The sequence below is a fragment of the Bos mutus genome, chromosome 17, assembly GCF_027580195.1.
Source record: "Bos mutus isolate GX-2022 chromosome 17, NWIPB_WYAK_1.1, whole genome shotgun sequence".
Classification (NCBI taxonomy): Eukaryota; Metazoa; Chordata; class Mammalia; order Artiodactyla; family Bovidae; genus Bos; species Bos mutus.
In genome coordinates this window covers 65,826,947-65,843,234 of record NC_091633.1, presented here as the reverse complement: position 1 = coordinate 65,843,234, position 16,288 = coordinate 65,826,947, and the positions used below count along the sequence as shown (strand labels likewise).

The following is a 16,288-nucleotide window of genomic DNA, read 5'->3' as shown; positions in this document are numbered from 1 at the left end:
CCCAGAGATCGAACAGCATTTCCTGCGTTGGCAGGTGGATTCTTTACCACTAAGCACCTGGGAAGCCCCAAATGAGATCATTACGATAGGCCTTAACCCAGTATGATGGTGTCCTTATAAGAAGAGGACATTTGAATGCAGATGGACGCAGAGAGGGAATAAGGCCCAGGAAACCTGGATCAGACTGTCCCTCTCGTTGCTCTGAAGGAACCCCGCCTGCTGACCTCTTAATCTCAGACTTCTCACGTCTAAAATTGAGAAAACACATTTCTGGTCTTGAAGCCCCCTTTGTGGTACTTTGTTATGACAGCCTCAGCAAACCACTGCAGGTATCTGAGAAGCGTGAGGAGAGCGGAGTGAGAGGACCTCTGGGGCTGTGCTTGGGCAGACGGAGCCCAGAGCTGGAGCCCAGAGCTGGCCGGGGGCTTTGAATCCATGACGTCTCGAGAGCTCAGGGCAGCTGTTCCAAATGCTCACCCTGGTCCTCTGCCGGCAGGATGGCCCAGCCACCCTCCATGTCTTTTCATTCTGTCCCACTGTAAACTACTCAAGTTTTTTCCAAAGAATTTGAACAGTTGATCTTTTCCTACCAGGCCGTAGTTTCATGGCTTTGGACTCTACGTGTCCTTGCAGTACGATGCCCTCGCGTCTGTGCCCTCGTGCGTGAGGAGCATGCAGGGATATGGCCAGCTCAGCCACAGGGACAGTTGTGGTGGGGAAGTGCCACATGTGCTGTGTCTCAGGACAGTAAGGTGTCTACCTCTTGCAACACGTTTTTCAGATTTTAGAAGTGGACACTTCAAAAAAAATTAATCCTTCCTCTATTTGTTTACCTACTGCCATGACTGAATATTGTAACCTAATTGATGTTTTGCAAATCTAGTTGTCTTCATTTGTGATTGCTTGAGGGGTTTGGATCCTGATTTAACACGTCAGCTCTAAGAAAGCATTTTGATAACTATCAAGGAAATTTGATCATTAACTGGGTATTAGGTGGTATGAAAGAGTTATTGTTAATTTTGATAGGTGTAACAGTAATAGTGAGTTATGTAAGCAAATGTCCATTCTTACAAGAGTGAGAACCCATGAGTCCTTTCTAAATCTAAGCTAAACTCTTGGGAATTCCCTGGCGGTCCACTGGTTAGGACTCGGCACTTTCACTGCCATGGTCTCAGGTTCAACCCCTGGTCTGGGAACTGAGATCCCACAAAGCTTCATGGGGTGACCAAAAAGCTAAACTCTTGTACCATATTGGAGAAATCTCCCCTGGTCTTCAGCCTACAGTGCTGTTATTTTCATGGTGATGACTGCACGACCTTAAAGAAGTCACCTTTCCCCTAAGGCCTGTGTTTTCCTGTTGTGCCATGAAGGCTCTAGAATCAGCTGATGCTCTCCAAGTTTCTTTGCAGATGTAACGTTGACTTATGAATTGCTTATCTATTCGTTTTTATTTGTCTTTGTCTATTGCCTCTGTTATCCCTCTACAAATACTTTCTTATTTTTGACTTAGCTATCAAGAAACATTTTGGGTGGGTCTCCCATTTTAATGCTCCTTTGCTTCTTCTAAGAAAGAAAGTACGAGTTGAAGCAAAAGAGCAAGTGTTTAATGTCCATTCTAGAGATTTTCCTGGAGATAACTCTTCCAGCTCTGTGTCTGTCTCATCATGCCCTATCTTTGGGTCCTAGATTCTCTGTTCCCAGACTGTTATTCTGCTATCATTAACGTTATCTTCAAATACCTCTGTTGGTTTGGGAAGTGGCAACATGGTGGTGTTGGTGAAAGCTTTATTAGTTGCCACGTGGCTTGTTGCCTAGTTGCCTTTTCATCTCTGCAAAATGGGAATTACTAATACCCCACAAGATTTGGGTAGGAATTAAATGAGATACAGGGCAAGTACTTAGACTATTTAAGCACAAAACAATAAATAGTAGCCACTGTTTTTATTAGTGTTTTTGTTGAAATAATATCCCAGTTTTAAGTCCTGTCTTGATTCTGTCAAGCAGGTCCTCTTGGTGATGGCTTTGATATTAACGGTGCCTATAGACCAGGATTTCTCAGCCTTGGCACTGTGGATGTTTGAGGCCAGCTGATTCTTTCTTGTGGGGGGCTGTCCTGTGAATCGGGGGATGTTAAGCAGCATCTCTGGCTTTAACCTGCTGGATGTCAGGAGTACCACCCACCCCTAGTTGTGACAACCAGAAATGTCACCAGGTGGGGAGAAGTGGAGTGCAGAGTCACCACCCCTGGTTGAGAACCACTGCTGTAGAGTAAGGATGCCACTGAAGGTTGCAGTCTTCTCTTGCGCACCCTGAGAACAAAACAGGGGCAGCAGTACATTTGCAGGGGTTTTAGCTGTTTATCTGTGGTTCCAGGAAAGGTAGATGGATTCCATTGTCTCTTTTCTAATTCTATCAGATCAGTCTCTCATACTGGAAAATGGATAAATCCCTTTATGAAAGTCTTCTAAAGAATTATTGATTTCTCTAGCCAGTGTGTCAGGCCCTGGCCTGGCAGCAACAGACAGCTATGCCCTCTATTGAAAGATCCAGTTTGGTCTTAGTTTCCACTAACCAGTATGTCTTGGAGCTAGCGCATATGCTTGGCATTTATGTCAGGGCCAAGGCCTGCACGAGCTTCTAGAGACAGCCCTCTTCCTCTTCCTGCCCTTTGCCTCGCTGGCCTGCACTCACTTTCTCCACAGGGGCAGTCCTGCTCTGAGCTCCCGCCTACGTGCCCTGGGTCCTGCTGCCTTTTAATCAGTCTCCCTTTGCAGGAGTTGCTTCTGTTCTTTTGATCACTAAGGTAAAATATTTTTTGTTTATTCACTTGAATTTATAATAAATGAATTTTTCCTTTCCCTTTTGACAGCTAGCTTTCTTAGTCTATTGCTTTCATTTTGTTATTTAGAAAATAAGATTTGATACTTTCTCTTTCAATACAGTATAATAGATACTGTTAGAAAATCAGGAAGATGATGACAGCAGTTTTTCTCTTCTCAAGGTTGTTCTCACCTATTCAGAAGAAGTAAAGCTGTGTGCAGTCAATTTCTGATGGAATATAGCAAGAGGTACAAATAACTAGAATCAACGGGCAGGTGTGATTTTGGAGTTGTACACAGGTCTTTAATAGAGCTTACTAATAGTGAATGGAGGTAATTTGGTATAGTGGAAGGAGCCCAATCTTTTGAGTCAGACAGTCCTGAATAAATCTGTTAAATATTCAGTGTGTGAACTTAGCAAGTTACTTAACCTCTTTGGTCCTCAGGTGTTGTGTGTGTGTGTGTTTTCATTTGTAAAAGTGGAATAAATAATGCCTTCTTGAGTTGTTAGGGCCAGATAAGATAATTGTTAAAGTGGCCAGTATAGTAATTGATACAAAGAAGATATAAAGTGAATACAAGTTCCTGCCATAGTTGGAGGTGAGATAAAGATGTCATGACACCCAGAGAAACCACTTTGGCAGGCAGCAGGACTTGGCTCAAGTCATCTCAGCGTAGACTCTGGACTCAGCTTTTTAGATTCTGAAATTCTTGTCAGAGCACCTAAAATAGATCAAATTCAAGAGACTGACTCACTAAAATTTAAGAGACTTGTGCATAAACCAGGATGTTGATTTGCAATGAGGACTATTCGTGTTTTTCATTTGGCATTTTCATTTTTCCCTACCTGGGCACACCTTCTTGATGTTGAGTAGGGAAACCAAATTAGTAAAAAAGAGTGATGGTTCGAAGAGGCTTCAAAGATCAGAACAAGTGGAACTGGCAAATCTCTACAAGCATTTCACTCAAGAGGATGAAATATCCCTTCTAAAAAGAACTGGGTTGTTTTTCTAAATAAATACAAAGTTTATGTTCATCAGACTCAGAGTCTCTCTCCTTTAACAGCCCAGGGTCTGATGAACACAAAGGCATCTGGCTTTTGTTTTCTTCGATTCCATGTGGAGACCCTTCCTCTTCCTAATGATGTTCTTCTGCAGTCAGTGCCAAATACTGTTGGTAACACTTAAGCTTTCCCTGGTATGGTCTCATTCCTGGTATGCTGCCTTGAGATTATACCCAAATCTCCATGTTTAGCTTATTCCTAAAACACAGAATCATGTATTTACTGATATTTTGTGCATCCTTTCTACAGAAAACTCTCTTTTCGTCTCATTCATTATGTGTATGTTTTACTTGTTAAGTTTCAGTTTTTGAAGATTTTGGTGAGCAGTTGGTAGGGCGGTGCTGTGTAGTTCCCATTCCCCCATCACCAAAGGTCCTTGAGCAGTTAGTTAGTTTTCCAGTGCTACAGTATTAAAAAGTATCATGTCAGACATCTGGTGTGTGAAACAAGCAAACTTAACACTTTGACCTGAGAGTTGTATCAAACAACTTCTAAAGTAACTTACAACTATTTTATGATTTTAAAACATGTTTTTATCTCTTTACTTGATTTCTTGGCTTTAATAGAACATGTTTTTCTAAATAAATACAAAGTTTATCTTCATCAGACTAAGAGTCTCTCTCCTTTTGCAGCCTAGGGTGGATCTTTAGATCCATCCTCTTCACTCATATTCTTTTGTCATTTCTTACTTATTTAGTATCTCATATATTTAATAAGTTCATCTTTTGCTGAAGCATTTTTCCAGTGTCAGTTATGCCTTGCTTGCAGTTCTGTAGTGCTGTCTAAAAAATAAATCCTGACATCTTATAAACATGCACAGTGTTGAGTATAGATTATAATTGGTCTTTGAATCCTGCTTATATTTTGCATAATTTTTGCATTTGGGAAATTAATTTTTTTCAATGTTCTTAACTATTTTCTTCATTTATGGAAGGATTTTTGATGGCCCAGATTTAACTTTTTAAATTAATTTTTATGTAATTTAAAAATTTTTATGTAACTATCTTATAGTTAATTTTTATGTAACTATCTTATCTTTGCAGTTATTAATGAAAATTGTCATTTTCAAAGTGATTTTATTGGTATTGAATGAAATTTGAGCAAGAAATGTTTCACTTTGCTGCTGTTCATTTTACCATCTTCCTGAAACTCCTAATTGTTTTTCACTATTATTTGTCTAGTAATATGGAATATCCTGAATCATTTTAATCAGTATCTTATGAAATTGATAAATTGATTCACTGCTGGCCAGCATAAAATCTTGTGTTCTTAGCAGCTCTTCATATATCAAGAAAAGGATGGGATGCAAGCAGCCATACAGTTCTTAGTGAGACTTGTTCTTAGACCCTTCTCTGCACACAACCGTGCAGTGCTCTCAGTGGGATGAACAGGAGACTCAGAAATACCCTCTGCCCAAACTTCAATTTAGCCCCGCCCCAGGCCTCTGCTTAATGTTTGACTGCTGAAAACAGTCAGTTTTCACCTCCAGACCCTTCCCTATTGCATTTGGAGAAGATGGCCATTGTGTCTGCAGTGATTCTTGCCTCCTGATACTTACACCTTGTCGAGTCACTTCTAAAGAATAGACTACAGCAGAAGTGAGATGTCTTTCTGGTTATAGAAAGACTGCAGCTTCCATTTGGGGTGTTTTCTGTCACTTTATCTTGGATCACTCACTGTGTGTGAAGCCAACTGCCCTCTCTCCCCGAAGAGAGGCCTCTGAGTGTGACACCGAAGCAGGTTCTTCCTGTCAATAGTTGAACTTGAAGATGACTGCAGTTTGCAGCAAGCAGCCTCTTGAAACACCGTTAGCAGGAACTACCTAGTTAAGTCTCCCTGATTCACAGACACTGCTGTTGCTACTGCTGCTGCTAAGTCGCTTCAGTTGTGTTCGACTCTTTGCGACCCCATAGACAGCAGCCCACCAGGGTCCGCCATCCCTGGGATTCTTCAGGCAAGAACACTGCCATTTCCTTCTCCAGTGCATGAAAGTGAAAAGTGAAAGTGAAGACGCTCAGTAAGTGTCCGACTCTTCACGACCCCATGGACTGCAGCCTACCAGGCTCCTCTGTCCCTGGGATTTTCCAGGCAAGAGTACTGGAGTGGCATGCCATTACCTTCTCCATCACAGACCCTGAGAGATAGTAAATGTTGTCTCCAGTTTATCTACAGTTATATCTACAGCAGTAGATAGCTAACATGCTGCGCTAGGCTCCTCTTGCCTAATGTGCTTCCACTGAAACCTGCTAGTCTTCTGAGTCCCTGATTTTTCTTTAGAACTTAGTCTAGTCCCAGATTGGATGGTTTTCACTGAATTCAGCCAAGGGCAAGGTAGTTCACCTCTCTGGACCCTAGCTGCTGCTTCTGTAGAATGTGGGGGATTGATTGGGTCAGGGATTTCCAGATCCCTTTCAGCCCTAAAGTTCTCTGCTTCTGTATTTCCCCAGGCCCTGACTCCAGTTTCATGTGAAAAATGAATATGAGAAATAATAGAATCAACCAAACTTTATTCACACGGGGGACCTTGCTTTCCATGTTGACCTGTAGGAGACAAGGCAGCAAGCGGATTTGGCTCCTGGGGGCTGTGCCTAGAGGTAGCTGACCTGCTTCTTTCTTGCTGAATCTTCAAAATCTCTCCTCAAAACCTCAACTTACAGCATTTCCTCTTTCTCCCTCAGCTAGTTAGGGTGGCCCCAGGAATACGAGAGGCAGAAGCATTACCGGGAAGAACCTGGAGAAGTCTGACCTGGGGGTAGCAGAAAGGTCAGCATGTGAGACGGCTGACTTCTCAATCCAAGACTTGTAGAAACTGATGTTTGTAAATACTCCAGGCTCGTCGATTCCGATGCAGTTTGATCCCCAGCTCATCACTCCTGCTAGAACCCAGAAGTCCTTCACTCTGCACATCAGGGGATCTCCTCTCCTGGCCTGAAGGAGAGACAACGTATGGCTAGGCATGCACAGGGCAAGAGACTCATAGTTCAGCCAAGAGCTGTGGAGTCTGGGCCTGTCCCGGCACTCCTGGGCTCACCCGGGCCCACAGAGCTACGAGACATGGAGGGAGCATGCTGGGGACAGGTGGGGCCTTGAGAGATGCCTGTGGGAAGGGATTCTTAATATACATGCATCTGGCTGCCCCACTGGGAACCGGGAACAAATCATGGCTTCACTGATGGGCTCAACTCCTCGCAACAAGCTTTCTTTCTGATATTTCTTGCATGTCTGGAGATCAATGAGGTGCACTTTTAACTCCTTTAGTGTGTAAGGTGGTGTCATAGCTGTAAGGTCAAAAAGGCAAAGCTGTCTTAAAAATTAGGAAGCAACTTTCAGCTTTGGATTCAATTTCATGCCTTTAATTTTCAGGGATATCTCTGATTTCAAGTTTCTGCCCCCCATCATAAGCAGTACTCTGATTTCTGATTTGGCACATGGTCTCAAGGCTGCAGTCCCTAGGTCTGAACAAGACTAAAGGCAGTTGTTCCTGCTCAGATACCACAGAGAGCCAAAGAATCTTTTGATTTGGGAAAATATACGATAATGAAGATGTGAGATTATGTTGTTTGACTTTGACATGTACTTTTTATGTTCCATAGAATGTAAAAAGGTGGATCTGATATACTGAGAGAGTCAAGACTGCTGGTGTGAAATCCTCTCAGTCTGACTCGGGACCTACTGAGGATCCATGTTCATGTCTGCTTCCCCGTCCGCCAGCCCACACACATTCTACCAGGTGCTGGAGGAGAACTGAGAACTCTGTTCGCATTAAGTTCAGTGCCTTGGCCTTTTCACTTTTAAGGTCTTAGCAGTATTGTGAAATAGGAGCGAAAGCTGCTGCCAATAAGCAGAGTAATTCTAGCAGCGGAAGCATGGAGGGCGCAGAGGGAAGCTGGGGGTTAGAGGGGCACTGAAGTCTGCAGTCCTTCGGATCAGCTGCTGGAGAGGGAGAGCGCACCGTATCTTGCGCCAGGAGTGGGATAGCGAGTAGGGGGAGGGAAGGCCAGTGGAGCAAACCAAGCTCAAAAAGTCTACTTATCCTCACATTGGAATATCCCAGAATTGTCCCATCCAGTCACCCAGCAGGAGGTGGCGTTCTTCAGCTGGACTGCTGATGTCGGGAGACAGATGGGCAGGACAAGGGGGCTGAAGGAAAGTGGGCGGGCCAGCTCTGCCACAGCGATGGCACTAGATGCGTGTCCCTGGACATCGGGGTAGGGAATAATCCTGGACACAGGGATGATCGTTGTTTTGGAGCCTTGGTAGCCAGAGACCTGAAGTGATCCCACCAGAACCTCATATTTTCTGGTGTCCTTCGACCTGAGAAGGGGCAGAACAAGAAACAATGGGTTTCTTGTGCCTCAGCCCCAGCAGAGCCCATAGTTCTGGAGGTTGCATTTTTCACCTGGCTAAGCATCGTTTCTTCAATAAGTGCTTAGTATCTCCTGAATATATAAATGAAACTTAGCATCTGGCTGTCATAGGGCTTTTGGTCTCAAGGGTTGTATGTCTGTGTCAAGATAGAGAGGTTGGGAGAGAGGGAGGGAGGCAGAGACAAAACACAAGTGAACAAGGATAAAATTTTTAAGTGTGAAAAATCTTATGAAGAAAATCAACAGGATTTTAAGGTAGAAAGTAAAAGATGAGGGAAGAGCCTATGAATTGGATCAGGGAAGGTCTTGTTGAACAGAGAACCTTTCAGCCGAGTCCCACAGGGCAGGAGTCAGCTATGTGAAGAGCTATAAAGAAAAGCATTCCAGAGGAAACAGCATATGCAAAGGCACTGAGGGTGGGAAGAGCTCTGCAGTTTCTAGAAATAGAAATAAACCTGGAGTGGAATGGGCTGATGTGGAGATAAGCAGATCCCTGGTAATTCATGGCTTACAGATTTTATTCTAGGTTCCTGAGCAGTGACTGGAGGATTTGAAGGAAGGAATGACATGATTTTGCTTCTGATTAAAAAAAAAAAAATCACTTTGTTGTGTGCATAAAGGTAGCAAAAAACAGTTGTTGTGATGTGGATGAACCTAGAGCCTGTGATACAGAGTGAAGTAAGTCAGAAAGAGAAAAACAAGTACTGAATATGGGTACTGACGAACCTATTTGCAGGGCAGGAATAGAGGCAAGATATAGAGAAGGGACTGGTGGACACAGGGGGAAAAGAGAGGGTGGGATGAATGGAGATAGTAACGTGGATATGTACCCTACCATGTGTGAAGTAGACAGCTAGTGGGAAGCTGCTGCTAACACAGGGAGCTCAGCTCGGTGCTCTGTGATGGCCTTGATGGGTGAGACGTGAGATGAGGGGCTGGGAGGGAGAATTGGGAGGGAGGGGATATATGTATACGTATGGTTGATTCACATGATTGTGCTACAGAAACCACGATGTTGTATAGCAATTATATTCCAATTAAAAAAAAACCTATTATGCTGTTGCAGTGGTCCAGGACAGCTGTGTAGAGTCAAGAGTATTTTGTGGAAGTAAAACTGAAGAATTAAGTGTTTGCAGTGAATGTGGAGGGTAAGGGAAAGTGAGGCTTCATGTTTCTGAACAACTGGCTATGTTACCGCATGAGATGGGAAGAAAGGGAGAGAAAGGTTTGGGATATTGGTGGCGGTAAAATTGTAGTTCTCATTTGATCACGTTGTCTTTGAGATAGCAGTGAGACAGCTGAATAGAAATGCACCAGAACTAGTTAGGAGCTGCTGATGAAAATGTGGATGCTATCAACCAATCTATGACCTTTTAAGCCATAGGAATAGGAGGGCCACCTAGAGAGAGGGAAGAGGGCTCAGAACCATGCACCCAGAATGGCGTCAAGACGTGGGTAGAGAATTAGATGGGGGAGGGTGGGAAATTTTTTTAGACATTCATTTCAGTCAAGATGATTTTCAAATGTGAGGAGCCCTGCCTAGTACTGAACTGAGAGCTAGGGCAGGAAACATTTGGACTTCCTTCTTAGGAACAGGTACTGTTTTGGGCAGTGCTGGACAGACTCCTCTGCCCTTAGCCCAGGAGCCCCAGCCACCCACCTCCCTGATGGGTCTCCCCTAAGCAGGGCCCGCAGTCACCGGAAGCAGCTTGCCAGTGTCAGCACCCACTGCTTTGAGATGAGGGAGGCGGCACAGACGTGAGACAAGCCCTGGCGGATGCTGACCTGCCAGGGCCACTGCCCCACGTTGGCCTCCAGGCCGGAGACGATGCCAGATAAAACCGCGGGCCGCCCGCAGACTGCCGACGGAGAGGAGAGAGGCCTGGAGGCCTGCCCCGGGACCCTGCCCCCGCCCCCCCTCCCCACGCCGGTGTCCTCTCCTCGGCACCAGGCCCCTTCCCGTGCTCCCCGGGCACGTGGACCCTGAGGCGGCGCCTTACTTGACTTGACAAGATCTTTGGGTTCTTCCTCATCTGTGCCTGCAGAGAGAAAGGGGGCAGTGTGGGGGACCCCCAGGATGGCTTCTTATTTACAAGGGCCCCTGAGGCCCCCGCCAGGGCTCTCTTCACCCCGAGTTCACCTGAGATCCCCAACAGAAGAGGCAGCAGGAAGACGCAGCCCGCAGGGCCCATGTTTCTGTCTTCAGAGTCTCCTCCTGCTTTCTGGACTCGGATCCCAGGGCGAGATCCAGGCAGCAGCCTAGGAGGGGGCCGGAACCGCCTTCCCCTCCTCAGGTGCTCCTGGGCTTCCCCCTCTCCTTCGGTCCGCACTCTGTCCAGCCAGATCCTGGAGGGTGCGGCCGCAGGACCCGGGGGAGGAGCCAGGGCCTCAGCGCCCCCTGCTGCCCAGGCGGTCCAGGGTGCGGGGGCTCCTGCCTGTGGAGGGAGGAAGGGTAGTGGGGGTGGGTGCTAGGAGGAGCAGGGCTTGGTTGGCACAGAGACCCTGGTGTGGGCCGAGGCGGAGTTCGCAGGCTCCCTCTGCCTCATCTGCCCCGTCTCAGGGGCCCGCCTAGTTGCTCCCACCTACTCCCACTCTCTGCCCCCAGCCACTCGCCGCGCCAGCCCGTCGTGACCTTCTGAGGCAAGTCCCTGAACTTGGGTCATGAAGGGCCGTGCCGAGGTCTGCCCCAAGTCCTTGGCCTTGAGAATAGCTATAGGACTGATAAGATAAAGAGGAAATAAGGCAGTCAGTTAGCTGACCAATATGTTCTGCTTTCTCGCTCGCCCTTTTGTGCTTCGGTCTCTACCTGTTGTAATTGGTTCTTTGGCTTCCTAAGTCAGGGAATACTTACTGGGTCTTTATGGTGTACAAAGTATTGTGCTAACTGTGGAGCAGATCTGTAAAGGGGCAGGCATCGTGGGCGTGCCTGCCTCCAAGGAGCTGACGCTCTGGTCTGAGAGAGGTGGAATAAGGAAGTAACTCTGGAGATTCTCACTTGTACTTGGTACCTTATTCATTACAAAAGGAGGGGCGAGTGGCTCTGGGAGCCGAGGACAGAGCACTGTGGGCTGGCCCAGGCTGTCAAGCCTCATTCCTGGCTTCACCACAGACTGATTTTTGAGAACTTTTGTTCCTTGGTAGTTCAGATGATAAAGAAACTGCATGTAGTGCAGGAGACCGGGTGCCATCCCTGGGTCAGAAAGATTCCCCTGGAGAAGGGAATGGCAATCCACTCCAGTATTCTTGCCTGGAGAATCCCAGGGATGGGAGCCTGGTGGGGTCTATGGGGTCGCACAGAGTTGGACACGACTGACATGACTTAGCAACAGCAGCATGACAAAACAGTTACTGAGACTCTAATGTTCCATATCAATTGCTTGGCACAGAAGGGCATCATGAGTAAGATAAAAATGAATGAGATTAGAAGACCTATAGAATAAAGAGGAGAGATTATACTTCCAAATATCAAGGATGGTATTATTATAATTACTGAAATAGTTAATTTAACTTGAAGCTTTCAAGAGATCAAGGCACAGGGGAAAAACTGATCAAAAAAACAGGGTGAACTTCCCTGGTGGGTTTCCCTGGTGGCTCAGATGGTAAAGAATCCACCTGCAATGTGGGAGACTTGGGTTCAGTCCCTGGGTTGGGAAGATCCTCTGGAGAAGGGAATAGCAACCCACTCCAGTATTCTTGCCTGGAGAATCCCATGGACAGAGGAGCCTGGTGGGCTGCAGTAACATGGGGTCACAAAGGGTCGGACACGACTGAGTGACTAAGCACAGCACGCAGCACACTTAGCTCACGTCTCATATCTTATCTGATAATAAGAACTATACCCTTTAGTCAGGAAATAACTTTTTTCCCCATTGTCAGTTAATTCAGTGAGTTTGTTACAATATTGTAGAAAGCACAGAAGTTAACACAGTAAGTGGCTTTATAGGTGACTGAGAACATTTCTTGTTTTTTATATTTTTTCTCACAAATCATGATGTCATCATTTTGAGTCATGGTAAAGTCATGTCTCTGATGAAATGAACTAACTTAAAAGAAGTGTTGCTATTTCTTGTTATGTAACTTGAAATAAAAGTAGAATTTAGAGAAGATTCCTCTTTCCTCTTTCAAATACCACTCTCCCCAGCTGTGCTTTGGTGAGGTCCACATTCTCTGCATACCCTTTGGACTATCTTGACTTTTTATTGATGTTTTATTTCCTAAATAAGATAAAGAATAAATAAAGGTTTCCTAAGGAATCTGTCTGATGTTGCTGGTCTGTGAGAGCCCACCTCAGCTTTACCTGATTGTTGACTGAAGGACAATCCAGAGTCAAAAAAAAGTACCCAAAATCTCAAGATATCAAGTCTCTTCTGTTTAGAACAGATAAGGTCTCGGAATAGAAAGCAAAATTAATTATGGCCATGAGGCCAGCAGTTAAATATTATGATTAAAGTACTAATGTGTATAATTAATAAATTAGACAATTAAAAATTCTACAGAGGAAAGGTCAATTTAGTATTGGTTATAATTCAAGTTGGGGTTTTTTCTTTTTTGCTTTACAAAAAGAATAAACTAGTGTCTATAAATATTGAATTGATTCTAAACAGTTTAACATGATATTACAGAAGCTTGACAATATTTTATGTTTGCATAACATTGTCATCTACACAGTGACTCTGGGAAGGGAGTATGTTTTCATCTCTATTTTATAAATGAAACTAAGAACCTTGGAGATTATATGACTTAACTAGTTGTATCATTGGAGAAGGCAATGGCACCCCACTCCAGTACTCTTGCCTGGAGAATCCCATGGACAGGGGACCCTGGTGGGCTGCAGTCCATGAGGTTGCTAGAGTCGCACACGACTGAGCGACTTCCCTTTCACTTTTCACTTTCACGCATTGGAGAAGGAAATGGCAACCCACTCTGGTGTTCTTGCCTGGAGAATCCCAGGGACGGGGGAGCCTGGTGGGCTGCCGTCTATGGGGTCGCACAGAGTCGGACACGACTGAAGCGACTTAGCAGCAGCAGCAGCAGTTGTATCATACTGTGCACTAGCAAAGCTGGGAGTTGCTTCTGTTTCCTAGTCTAGTGCAAATGCCAGTTGCTCAGTCATGTCCGACTCTTTGTGACCCCATGGATGATACAGTCCATGGAATTCTCCAGGCCAGAATACTGGAGTGGGTAGCCTTTCCCTTCTCCAGGGGATCTTCCCAACCCAGGGATTGAACCCAGGTCTCCCGCATTGCAGGTGGATTCTTTACTAGCTGAGCCACCAGGGAAGCCCAAGAATACTGGAGTGGGTAGCCTTTCCCTTCTCCAGGGGATCTTCCCGACCCAGGAATCGAACTGGGGTCTCCTACATTGCATGCGGATACTTTACCAACTGAGCTATCAGGGAAGCCCTCCTAGTCTAATAATCAGATTTAAATCTAGATTTTTTGATTCATGGTCTAGAACTCTGCCTCCACACTACAGCACCTTCCCAAGACCAGGAGACAGAACTCATTTATTCAGCAGTCATGTGTTCAATGCCTGTGCCAGGTACTGTTCCAGAATAGAAGGATGATGACATAGAAAAGGGGCTTCCCTGAAGATCCCCTGGAGAAGAGAAAGGCTACCCACTCCAGTATTCTGGCCTGGAGAATTCCATGGACTGTGTAGTCCATGGGGTTGCAAAGAGTCAGACATGACTGAGCGACTTTCACTTTCAACATAGAAAAAGCCTTGTCATCATGGATTTTTTATTTTAATTTTAGGTCAGATATGACAACTTCTTAGAAAAGTTAAACAAGACGGGGTTGCTGGAGTGGGCATCACTTTTAAATAGAGTGGTTCAGAGGAGGCATCGGTGAGGTGATTTCTGAGCAGGAATCTGAGGAGAGAGGCAGTGAGCCAGGGGGTTAACCGGGGAAAAAGGATTGAAGCCCAGAGTGTAACTTACAAGGCTCTTGAGCAGAGGTGTGTTTGGGATGTTTGAGAAACACTGAAGCTACAGCAGAGTGGGCAAGGGGCTCCCATGACAGGAGTGAGGTCAAACTGGGGTAGGGTCACACCACATGGACTCTCAGAGACTACTGTAAGGCCTTTGGTTTCTAGTTTAAGTAGAATGGCAAGATTTTGGCCTTACAAGGGATCATACTGGCTACTGAGTTGAGAATGGTTGGGGTAGAAACAGGGAGGCCAGTCAGAAAACCATTGCAATAATTTGGACAGGAGGTGATGGTGGCTTTGGACAAGGCCATGGAGGCAGAAGTGATCAGAAGTGGCAGATTTTGGTGGCATTTTTAAGGCAGAACCAATGAGACATGATGATGGATTGGTTGTGGGTGGGAGTCAATAATGACTCCAAGGTTTTGGGCCTGAGCCAGCTGAAGTGGAGACTGTCCAGTTACTGAGCTGGGGCACCTGGAGGAGGAGCAGGTTGTTGAGGGGTATGAGTTCATTTATAGGCACGTTTAAGACACTTGTCAGATTGTCTAACTGGAGATGTCCACTAGGTAAGCTGAATATACGAATCTGTTATCAGGAGATTGCCGCAGAGTAAAGTGCTAGATTAGGGTGGTGTCAGCATGTCATAGTATTTAAAGCCAAGAGATGAGGTCAGGTTGCCTAGGGAATGAGCATAAATAAAACCCTCTGAGTTTTAAGGATTGATCAGACCAAAGTTTAAATGAGATAAGCAGGAACTGATAAGAGACCAAGTGGGTAGCGGAGAGGAAGGCAGAGAGCTGATGCAGTATTCTGGAAGCCAAGCGCAGCAAGTGTTTCAAGAAGGAAGAAGTGATTGGTTGCTGACCGCCGCAAACAACAAAGAAGCAACCGTTGGGTTTGGTATCATGAAGTGAATTCAAGAGAAAGAGGAGAGCTTGGAGACGGCAAATATGCAGGCAATTTTTAAGAGTAATTTTGTTGTTAAAGAAAGTAGAGGCACAGCTGGCAGAAGAGCCTGGGTGGAACAGCGTTTCTAGTTTTTCTTTAAGATGAGAGAAATTACGTCATGTTTGTGTACTAATGGAATTATCTCAGAGAGAGAGAAATTGATGATGCAGGAGAGAAAGTGGGAGAGTTGCTGAAGTTGTGTCCCTGAGATAGGAGGGGACTGAGCCTAACTCACTGAGGATGAGGATGCTTAGACCGGAGCACAGACCCGTCTTTCATACACGAGCCCAAAAAACAAGCATGTGGGCACAGATGCTGGTTGGTGGGAAATGTGGTGGTAGAAATTGTCTACCGATGGTTTTCATTCCTTAGTGAACTAGGAAAGAAATCATCTGCTGAGGATGGGAAGGGAAGTGTTGAGGACTTAAGAAGTGAACTGAGTGTGGGAGATGAATGGACCGGAGAAACAGCAGTGTGACTGCTGGGCACAGAAAGTACCCACTTGAAGTGAAATTGGCAAGGTTGTGTGTTTACATGCAGTGTTCAGCAAAGGGCTGGAGGCATGGGGGGAGCAGGAGGGTGATGAAGTTGAGAATTTCTGATGATTGTGTGGGAAAGTGGGAGGGGAAAGGAATGATTATAAAGATAAATCAGGAATTTAAACTGGAAAAGAGGGAAATTAAGAATGGGGAGGGTAGAGAGTCAAGTGAGGTAAAAAAATCAGTGGATTATAAATCCTAATGGGGTTGAAAAATACTGGAAGTGGAATTCTTGCCATAAGAAGTGTAAGATAACGTGTGCTGGGAAGGTGAAATGCTTCACATTGAGATCGTGGAGAGGATGCAGTTGTTGGTGATGCCAAGGCCAGAGAGGACCACAGAGGTAGTGTCTGAGGCCAAGTGAAAAGACCATTTAGTCCTGAAGACAGATTATGGTGGAAAGGCAGTGACTGTGTTATCAGGAGCATGCAGAGATCTGAGGCACTTGCACTTTGCCTGAGTCCTGCAGAGTGAGGACCAAGGCCCCAGACTGGAGAGCCACTGAAACTTGAGGCTGCAATGCATCCATTGGTTAGTGGACTTTGTTGCCTGATCTTCAGCTGCGATTAATCTAACCAAACTGCTCTTTTTTCGCTACAGCTTTCCATTTGGTTCCTAAAA

The 16,288-nt window shown here is 45.4% G+C and overlaps 1 long non-coding RNA gene across 1 annotated transcript; it reads right to left on the bottom strand.

Moving 5' to 3' along the window:
* Positions 1-5,962: 5,962 nt before the first annotated feature.
* Positions 5,963-10,593, bottom strand: LOC106701165 (uncharacterized). Its single transcript, XR_011467395.1, has 3 exons — positions 10,390-10,593; positions 7,922-8,196; positions 5,963-6,810 (listed from the first exon to the last, which is right to left on the bottom strand). It is a non-coding gene; the product is annotated as an uncharacterized lncRNA (long non-coding RNA).
* Positions 10,594-16,288: the final 5,695 nt, after the last annotated feature.